The 10,987-nt window shown below is 34.7% G+C and overlaps 1 pseudogene; it reads right to left on the bottom strand.

Moving 5' to 3' along the window:
* Nucleotides 1–2,879: 2,879 nt before the first annotated feature.
* LOC125124523 (olfactory receptor 2T11-like) lies at nt 2,880–3,796 on the bottom strand (annotated as a pseudogene).
* Nucleotides 3,797–10,987: the final 7,191 nt, after the last annotated feature.

Below are 10,987 nucleotides of genomic sequence, written 5' to 3'. Positions count from 1 at the left end.
AAAATAAATGGTTAAAAAAATAAAAATAAATAAAAAGGAAATAAAATAAAGAAACCTAGAAGTTCAGATTTCTAACTGAACTGAAATGAAAACCTGAACTGAAAGTTCAAGTAATTTACTTTCTTAAATTCAAAAACCCTATACTTATTTTTCCTGAAAATTCTTTGATTTCTCTGAACACTTTTCCTAATTGGTTGGTTTTTTAAAAAAATAGATCTTCAACCTTGTCAATATCCTTAATGACACTGAAGCAGAATTTAGTGCATACACTTTATTATGCTTTTGAGTGCTGCTTGGGTTCTGAAAACAGTGTGGCCCAGTGAGCAATGAGTCATGCTTGCACTGTGCATAACACTCTAGCCCTGGAGGCATGGGTTATTCTGAGTAGATAGAGCAGAAAGTGGAGAAACCATCATTAACTTGCAGGACAAAGAAGCCATGGGTCTACCTCAATCTTAAATGTAGAATTAGAGATTTAAACCTCTGGGAATAAGTGTAGAGGAAAAGGTAGGGAAGAAGAGTCTACCTTACTGAATACCAAGAATAATGTTCGTAGAGCATATTATATTTGAATCAGGAAGTTAATAAAAAGAGAAAAATTTAACAACTGCTACTGGCTAGGTATTGACATGTAACTTCCTGAAGTCCCTGACAGGTTCTGATAATTCCAGTTCTTTATATAAGGAAACAGAGGCATAAGTATGTTGTACAGTGCTCCATGTCTGGTAAGATAAGATTGAACCCAAAATTGTTTGGCTCCAAGCTCTGTGTTGACACTGTGAATAAATGATTAGGGCAGAGGGGAAGGCCATTCTAGGCAAGAAATTGGACTTTCTCAATAGCAGAATTACTGTGAAGAGGAAAAAAAAGAGATAATTCTATGAAGTATGAGTATATGAAAGGAAAGGAAGAAAATAGGTTAAGTCTGGATTTAAGTTAGATTATTTACCATGATAAAGAGTTTGAATATAGGACAGGAATTATCATTATTCTTTACAAATATGGAAAAAGAAGGAATATTTTCATAGAAAACCCACTTCTGGCAACTGCATCAATTGTTTATGGAGTGGGAAAAGACTGAGACATTGAGGCCAGTAAGGAAAATACTGAAATAATAAAGGGAGAGATGATGAAATTCTGAACAAAGATAATGGAATTGGAGATAGAGAAGACTGGGATTAAATCAGTGATTTTCCAAATTTGGGGGGCATGTGAATCCCATGGGATCTTGGTAACTGCAGAATTTGATTATTTGATTCAGTATGTCTTAAGAAAGATTTTGCCACCAAAATACCGAACTGGACCTTTTAGACCGTTTCATTTTGATAAGTACTGGTTTAGTGGCGTGTTTAAAGTTGTGGCAGGGGAAATGCCTTTGCATATACATTTCTGTTCTTGATATCATGTAATGCCTTTACTAGGGTACTGAATATTAAACATTTTTGACATACAAGAATTGATTTATAGCTCAGAGACTGCAATGATTTGGTCTTTCTCTACCAAAAGATCTTTTGTATAGTCCATCCATTCATCATTAAAGAGACTGATATTTTTATACCATCAAATACCCTCAGTCATTAATCTGATTTGGCAGATTACACTTCTCTTTTGTTCAATTATTAACTTTCATAACCTTAAGGTTTCAAATGTTACTTTGCTTATCCACTCGATATATCAAGGAGTTTCATCCATGTATTCTCAAGATATTTCTTACTTTCAATTAGTTCTTGTTTCTAGACTTGAGTTAAACAGACACCTTTTAAATCATTAGGCCAATGCCAATTCTTATTTAAATTGAATTTCCTTTTCTTTTTTAAATTGATTTTATGGCTCTCTAAATATTGTAGTATTGAGATTCATCATATTATTATAATTTTATTTATTTAAACAAGTTAATGACATTCAAATTAACTATTTGATCAAGCTAATATAGAAAACATTATATCTACCTGCTAATACTCAGTTGCCTTGTAATTATGATCAAAATATGCAATCTTTTGTTTTGTTTTGTTTTTTGTCTTTTTTGCCATTTCTTGGGCCGCTCCCATGGCATACTGAGGTTCCTAGGCTAGGGGTTGAATCGGAGCTGTAGCCGCAGGCCTACACCAGAGCCACAGCAATGTGGGATCCGAGCCATGTCGGCAACCTACACCACAGCTCACAGCAATGCCGGATCCTTAATCCACTGAGCAAGGCCAAGGATTGAACCTGCAACCTCATGGTTCCTAGTCAGATTTGTTAACCATGACGGGAACTCCCAAAATATGTTATCTTGACTATCTTTATTCTACTCTTTTTTCTCTTGCAACGTTGCAATTCAACTCTTGAAAACTTTAAAGCTTTTGGAAATGCAAAGTGTGTACTGCATCAGGAATAGTTTGTATATGACCAGTTTTAGATCAAGGACTCAGGCATCTCTGTATTTATGTCAAGGTGTGTTCCTTTCAGGAGTTGAATTAGACTTATATGATTCTCAGAGGTAAAAGTGTTATCTTCGATCCAATAGTCCAGCAATTTTCTGTGGAGTTTTGTCATCAATTTCCCACCACCATCATACCTGTGGAAATTCATAGATTAAGGATAGAAACTCAATATTTTAAGGATGTTTCAAAGGAGAGAAGTACAGGTGATGCCAATTAAAAATAGAGAAACTTAGAATTATGGAGCCTGAGAAATTCCACCATGATTCTAAAGCAATTCTAAAGTGGAGATCAAAAATAACTAAAATGGTATGTTACAGAGGAGACCGCTATTAAACATTTTTAGTGAATGAATAACTCTAAAATTAGGACCTCTTGACTTATGAGCCATTTATCAAGCTGAATTAAAGTTAGTGGTTACAGATAGACATATTGTCTTTTAAATTGACATCAGTATCATCAGTACAGCACCTTCTTTAGGGCCTCCACCACTTCTTTGTTCCTAAGACTATAAATCAGAGGATTTAGCAAAGGTGTGAGAACAGGACCAAGTACAAAGAGCATCTGATCCATCTTGGGATTATGATAGGAACTAGGCCTCATGTAGACCACCACAGCAGGACAATAATGCATACTACAGTCAAGTGGAAAGAGCAAGTGGCTAGGGCTTTGTCCCTTCCCTCTGGGGATTTCATGTGGAAGATGGCAAAGAAGAAGAGAGCCTAAGAGTACATGATGAGAGACAAGGGAATGAGAAGCACCACAATGCTTGTCACTACCATAGCCTTCTCATAGGCAGAGATGTACTCATAGGCCAATTTTATGATGACCATGATTTCACAGAGGAAATGGGAAATCTATCTGGAACCACAAATGGGGAAATGCATGGCATAGGTTGTGTGTGTGAGCAGTAAAAGGGTGCCCCCAGCCCTGAAGATGGCAGCCATCTCTAGGCAGACCTTCTGGCCCATGATTAGGATGTATCTTAGAGGGTTGCAGATGGCCATATGCCAGTCATAGGACATGAGGGTGATGAGGATCCACTCAGCAATTCCTAGAGTCAGGAAGAAGAATATCTGAGTCCCACAGGCCACCTGTGAAATATTTTTCCTCCCTGAGAAGGAGCCATTTGCCATATTGGGTACAGTGCTAGAGATTAACATCAAGTCCATGAGAGCCAGTTGGCTGAGAAGGAAGTACATGGGTGTGTGGAGGTGAGAATTCACCCAGAGCAGGAGAATGAAGACAAAGTTCAAAATCAGAGCCACAGTATAAATAATAAGCATAGTACCAATAAAAATGCTGATGTATTTCATATACAGGAAAAGGCCTAGGAGGATGAAATCAGCTTATGAGGTTTCATTTCTTTTATCCATGCCTATGTTTTGTTGTGAATAATAAATAATAGATAAAAAAGGAAATGAGATACATTGCTACAAACAATGAATTTAATCCTTCAAACTCCTTCCTCTCTCATCTTGGATTCATTGGTCAAAGCAAAGATGTTGAAGAAGGCATTTGCAGTTTTCATAGGCTTTAGCCTGATTTTTGTCTACCTTCACTCCTGTTCTTAGAAGAGAATCACTAGCCACAGAAGTCATTGCTTATTGGTATGGCCAAGTGTTCTAAGTCCTGAGGGGCCGGTGACACAAATAAGATACATTCTCTTGCAACATTCCCCCCCAAGTTTTGATCTCTATGTTCAAATAGAACTTATTTTAACTTAGTACCTCAGATGATAATGATGTTTCTAATCAGAAAGATTGTGTTTGGAAACAAGTTTATTTCAGTCAAGGTTCCAGGAGTCTGTTGTTCTGCATTATATTCCTATTTCACAACGGAAAAAGAACTTGTTTAACTCATACATGGCCTTTCTTACTGGTTATTTCTATTAAAAATTTATCCTATTTATGTCATGCTGTTTTCTACCAAATTAATTCATAATATTCTACTCAATAAAACTTGAAATAATTTATCCAAAATAATTATTGTTTCTTTACATTCAAATTCTGTGGTTTAAACCTATCCATGTTTTAGCTTATGAATTTCACTAAGCACACACATATGTAAAACTGTGGGCACTAACATCTTTGGATGTGTAAGATGTATTTCAAACTAACATATTTTAAAAATAACTCTAGATTTCTTCATCTCAAGCTTTCTTTCTTCTAGTCTCTTTATTTTAGTCAAAGTCAGGACCATCCATCCATTGCATAAGACCAGTTCTTAGGGGTTACCTTTGACTCTTCCCCCACCCCATTTCCCCTCTCTCCATCTAGCCTATTCATGTGTCCTATTGATGTACATTGAAACATATCATCTTAATGTGTAAAAATTTCTGTCATTGTCACCCTATATCCAGCCACTGATCCACTGGACTGGCTCTATTCCAAAAATGGAATCTGTTTATTCTTTCTTTATTTATTTTTTATATTTTATTATATTTTCCCACTGTACAGCAAGGGGATCAAGTTATCCTTACATTTGTTTATTTTTAATGGAAATATGGACTTTTAGTGATCTTGGGATCATCTGGTCTGCCTTTATTGTTTTATGTACGAAGAAAGCAAGGCTAATAGAGACCCAGAGACTTGTATAAGTCACCCAAAATGGTGGTCTAGAAGACATGGTATCCAGCACACAGCTCTTAATGATTTTCTAATTCCCTTTCCACATAGTCATTTTAGTTATTCAAACATATGTATCCATGATGATGAAAACTTCTAAATTGATAGGCAGTGGCAGTCTCATGAAGATAGGATATAAATGAAAGGGTACACAGGACTGAATATGACAAATATACTGATCACCCAGTATATAGATTATATAACTATACACTCTATATTACTGTTTCATAGTGTTTGTAATGTCGGAATTTACGTACTTTTAAATAATTTATTTAGAAAGTTTTGTCCATGGCACATTTCCAAAATCATTCTTTGTGTACATTAAAAAAAATTCAAATTCATTTTGTATAGGGGAGAATAAGAAAAAAAGATTATGTAAATTTACATATTATTTACTATTTCAGGATATGCTCTGTATTGACATGCTAAGCATTTTCATAATTATTCAATATTACCCTTCATTAAATGAGAATAGCAGAGCAGTAGATGGGCAAAGGGCCTCTACAGAGTCAAAGCATTTGAGCACATCACCTGGAAAGAGATAGATATCTAGTAATAATGGTACAGGTTCCTACTCTCACTAAAGCCCTTCTTTGACTTAGGACAATTTCATTTTTGTGATTGTGACTACAGACCATTACTTCCCACCTCAGAAAACATTGAACATGAAGAACAGTCAAAGCCCTGAATATGCTGTTTAATTTTAAGGCATAGGGAATATATCCTTTAATGGTTGCCTTATTGGCTGGTACATAAACATTTGACTTTCACAACATTGTAAAATAGGTACAGTTTATCATGCTATCCTCCTCCAACAATAGCGTCTCTTTGTTTGGCGCCTGGTGGACTCTGACATTACGGCACCATTCTCCTTATGACACTTTGCTTGTCATGGGTACGGCTTTCTAAACACCTTTCCCCAACCTCGGCAGAATTAGATCTGCCCATTGATCTGAGCCATAAATGTGCTACTTCTGCTGTGATAAGAGCTGACTCTTAGGCAAAGAATTTTGGGCAGACCATGACATCTCCCCAATCACAGCACAATCACCTTCTTAACCCTCTGAATCTCTCATTCTGTAATGTTTATTTGCTCCTTTAATCTTTGTTCCATTATCTACTTGCTCACTTCCTTTCCATCAGCAGCAAAGTCTCCCCCACACACTGATATTTACTTTTCTCTTACTCACTCCTCTACACTTGTGTTCCCTGATGCTATCTCAGATTATCACCAGCCATGTCTGCTGTCTTTAAGCTTACAGAAGAAGGCTTTCTTTGATGTTTGCTTTCCTTTCTGTTCTCATGTTCTTTCTTTCTGCCTTGCCTTATTTCATAATGCAAAAAAAAAAAAAAACTTCATTTTACTTATCCCCTGGTGTCTTAAAATAAGAGAATAGGATATAGGAAAAGTCAAATAATTAGTTTAGCTCCTTTTACTTTAGATGCAATGGTCTCTCTTTTGTAGACATGGAATCTTAAGAGAGGAATCTACATTTTCCCTCTCTTAAATAATTTAGCATGTTTGATTTTGTTGAGTGATCTACATATCACTGCTTTGGACAAATAAATGAAAACAGATTAATTGCTAGCCAACTCATTGGTATGACTATGAAGCAAAATAATTTATTATCCTTTATGTCTGATTCCAGTATAGGTATCAAGACAATCCACTGGGATCTCCTTCTGATCATTTCTTATTTCCTTTACAAAATTAGGTTTATGACTGGAATACACAAAAACTCTTATGGTGTACTATAAATATCTTTACACTGAAGGCTTTGCTTTGAAGAAAATATTTCCTCATTTCTCTTCTCACTTACCTCTGTCCTTTGAGTCCTTTCTATTATCTGATCTTTTCTGGATCAAGTTCATTTTGCAAATCTGGATAATTAAGGTAAGCAGGAATAAAAATTTCATAGCTGGTGCTCTAGAAAATATGTGATTGGTGTTGTTTTTCTCAGGTACCTCTTTCTGTCTTTAAAGTATGACATTCATTTTGTCCCAGGGAAAAATATATATCATTTAATTTTTTTTAACTTTTAATAACCTGAAGGAAGAGAATCACTAAGTAGTCGCTCAGTGAAAAAATATTTGTTCCAATCCAAATTTGCTTAAATATGTCAACTGATGTACTGGAAGGCAGGGGGTTCTTATTTGACATAAATATTTCTGAATCTTACCCCCAAACAACTGTGTGATATTTTCTGGACATGGGGCCATAATAGAAGTACTTTGAATAAACACAAAATGCTTATACAATAGATTATTTTTTGACTCACATACATTTTTTTTCTCTTCTGTTTACCTCTACTATCTCAGCTCTAGAACAAATGTTATATTTTATAAGAGAGTTATAAATGAGAGGCTGTTACTTTTTAAAATACTGCTTGTGTAGCTTTCCATTTACCAAGGGTTTTCATGTATAAGTTCATGTCATTCTCATGGCAGCCCTGTGAAGAATGTGGTAGGACAGGGGTGTTCAAATTTTAAATACACAGAAAAGCAGATACAACAATGGTGATGTATCTAAGCCTAATGCTGCTACTGAATTGCAATAAATACAACATATTAGTGTATTGTTTATAGATTATTAGATTTCTTAGATAAACTCCACTGTCTTTTCTTTTAAATTTGGAGCCAAAAGCCATAATCTTACTTCAAATTGTCCTTGATGGCTTTTGGGGGAAGGCATCTCAGATTGTGATAATTCTCAATTCTATATTTATATCTTATTTCCCCCTACATCCCCGCATACTTAACTATATTTACTGCTAGTTTTAATTTTTTTTAAATCATAGACAATGTCCTGGAATTGTCGGGGCTTTTACCCTTTGTCCCATCATCCCAAGTGTTCTAGCTTCTCAGCATTAGTAATGAAGTGATAAAGCCTATGTTCATTGCTGTCAGTACCTATAAAGCAGAGATGAAGGCACATTAAAGCTGAGATCCAAACAGACATGTAGTCAGGTTTTCCTGCTACCAAATGGAGAATGCTTTTGCCTGATGGTGAGAAAATCACTCCATCATGTTCCAAGAGTAGATAGGAGAGATAACTGGTAGCTTCTCAAATTCAGGTCTACCAATTTCCTTTCATATTCTCTTGTGACCATTTCTTTTATATGACCCATGAGGCTTTCTCTTTGTAGGTAATTTTGCCTATAATTATTTAAGGAGGATTTTTGCCCAGTGGGAATTATTTCTAATAATTATAGTTAATTGTTATATCTTGAAAAGTGAATACATTATATCTCTCTAGGATGGGTTCAATGTTATAAGTAAAGGGTCCCAAGTGTTTGGTGAGTGAGGTAAAATTTAGATTATTTTTTCATTGTTGAGCAAATGTGGACTTACATCAGTTTTCTGGAGGAAATATTCCCCTAGGCTTTAATTAACAAGTCCTTAGTGAATTAGAATTCAATGCTTATAAAACATTAGCCATTCTTAGAAATACTTTCTTTCCTCAGACTCCTTTGAATTACATTTCTTAGGTTTTATGGGTCTTGAATTTTTGCACAATTCAGAATTCATTTTATTCTCATTTACATTATTCAATATACCTTTGATGGGCTTATTTGATAAGTTAATTCTACCAATTAGAGAAAGGACAGCAATGGCTTTGAAAACTTAGCCATAATATAAAATAATTAAATTTATTCTGTAGAATACCAATGCACAAAATATATGTGTAACCCAACAGTAAACCTATTAAATGTGAGATATTTCAAGGGTCTGATGACAGTCAACTCAACAAAAACACTGAGAAGTGTATTCTAATATCATGAATCATAATGTTCTAATTCACACAATAACTTTTCCATGCTAGATTTCTCTTTCTTTTACTTTCAAATAAGTATATTAATAACTCAAAATAAGCAAATATTCAAAGGTTACTTTGATAGATTAATATATGAGATTGGTAGTGGAACATGTTGGAGCAAAAAGACCAACTAAAGAGATTCTTAAGAAAATATATTCTCATAAGTGAAACATATAAATGTTTTTTCATTTACCTTGGGATAATATTATAAGAAACAATTCAAAGAGGCATGATATTCAGATTTAGAAAATTGAATTAATGCTGAGTATGTATCAAGTCTTATCTTTACTCGAGCAAGAGAGGGCCCTGTTCTATGATCCATAAAAGGGCTTCACTTATCATAGTAATTAAGATAAAAATGTTGTTTTTCTAGTCTCATGAGGAAGTTGTTGAAAATTTGATAATGGATTGAACAAAATAAATTCATGGATAGGACTTAGAATGGCATATGGAAGTTCCCAGGCTAGGAGTTGAATTGGAGCTGCAGCTGCTGGCCTATTACCACAGCCACAGCAACTTGGGATCTGAGCCACTTCTGCAACTGACACCACAGCTCATGACAATGCCATATCCATAACCCACTGAGCAAGGACAGGGATTGAACCTGCATCCTCATGGATACTAGTCAGGTTCGTTACCACTGAGCCACAATGGGAACTCCTAATTTTTGTATTAAACAGATTGGACATTAAATAAATGTACTTCAATGCAATCTCCAGATTGATATGGGTCACACCCCTGATTATAGGAAACATATTCTGTTCTCTGCCTACAGCAATATGGTGCTGTAAAAGTAAGAGATTTGTTTATGGTGAATATTTCTTAAGTCATATGAGAACTAGAAGTTCCCATACAAATACTCCCAAATAATTTAATTTTTGTATAAGCAAATCATTAGTTCCGTAACTCATTTATTAAAGCAAAATTCGTTATGATCTACTCTGTGTCAAGCCTTGTGATACAGAATTGATATAAAGTAATAAGTGGTTAAAAACATTAACATATAAGAATATTAAATGAATCTAGACTAGGAATAAGAAGAGGAATATTCATAATTATAATAAAATATGATATTCTAGTGATAGAGCCAGGGACTCACAGCATTTGCTATGAAAGTTGAAAAAATATTCAGCAATATTATCTAAGTTATAATTAAGGTAAGATGTAATATAGGTAAAGTTTCCATGGAAAGATCCCAAGGAGTCTTTGCTGAGTGTTAAGGGATGGGAACATATTCTAGGTGAAATAGAGGAAGGTTAAAGACACGAGGACCCTAGAGAATATCAAGTCAGGTGTTATTTTGGTGTGTCTACCCTCACTAGAAATCCTATTAGTGAATGAATATGGTAGGCCTTCAATCAATGGAGAACTTATCAAACTTCAGGCTTCACACTTGTATCGTTCAAAATCCTAGCAGGAAAAAATGGCACACTGGAGTTAAAATAATTCCAGGGGAAGATGATATAGGAAAAAATTATAAATATGGAAAAGTGAGTGCAGGCTATAGTTAAACTACTACAATGGATGGTGTAGTATATCAAGGTCCAAAAGAAAAAAGATAAGAAAGAGCTCCTGAAATCAGAAAATGAGAGTCTGTTGAAATAATCTCTCAAAAGGAGCATTGGTCTCTGGGGAGATGAAAGTTGAAGTGGAGAAGTTTTGTATGAAATTGAAGCTAAGTTGTTATCAGCTGTAAATATACTATTATAGCAAAATAAGTTTTAGGTAAGTTTTAGGTAAACTATAAAGTAATCACAAAAGAAAGTCTCTAGTAAGTACCCCAAAAATTACAAAAAATAAAAAATGGTGTGGTTGGAAAAGGCGCTTGATACGATTTTGATTTTCTTAAATTTACCAAGCCTATATTTGTGACCCAGAATGTGATCGATCTTAGAGAATGTTTTTGTACAATTGAGAATAATGTGTATTCTGCTGCTTTCAGATGGATTGTTCTATAAATATCAATTAAGGCAATCTGTTTTAATGCATCTGTTAAGGCCTTGTTTCCTTTTGATTTTATGTAGATTATCTGTGCTTTGCTGTAACTGGGGGTGTTAAAGTCCTCCAATATTATGATATTCTTGTTGATTTCTCTTTTTATGGCTTTAGCATTTGCCTTATAT

The sequence above is a fragment of the Phacochoerus africanus genome, chromosome 4 (genome assembly GCF_016906955.1).
Source record: "Phacochoerus africanus isolate WHEZ1 chromosome 4, ROS_Pafr_v1, whole genome shotgun sequence".
NCBI lineage: Eukaryota > Metazoa > Chordata > Mammalia > Artiodactyla > Suidae > Phacochoerus > Phacochoerus africanus.
Note: the sequence above shows the minus strand (reverse complement) of the source record. Positions and strands in the feature narration are given on the sequence as shown.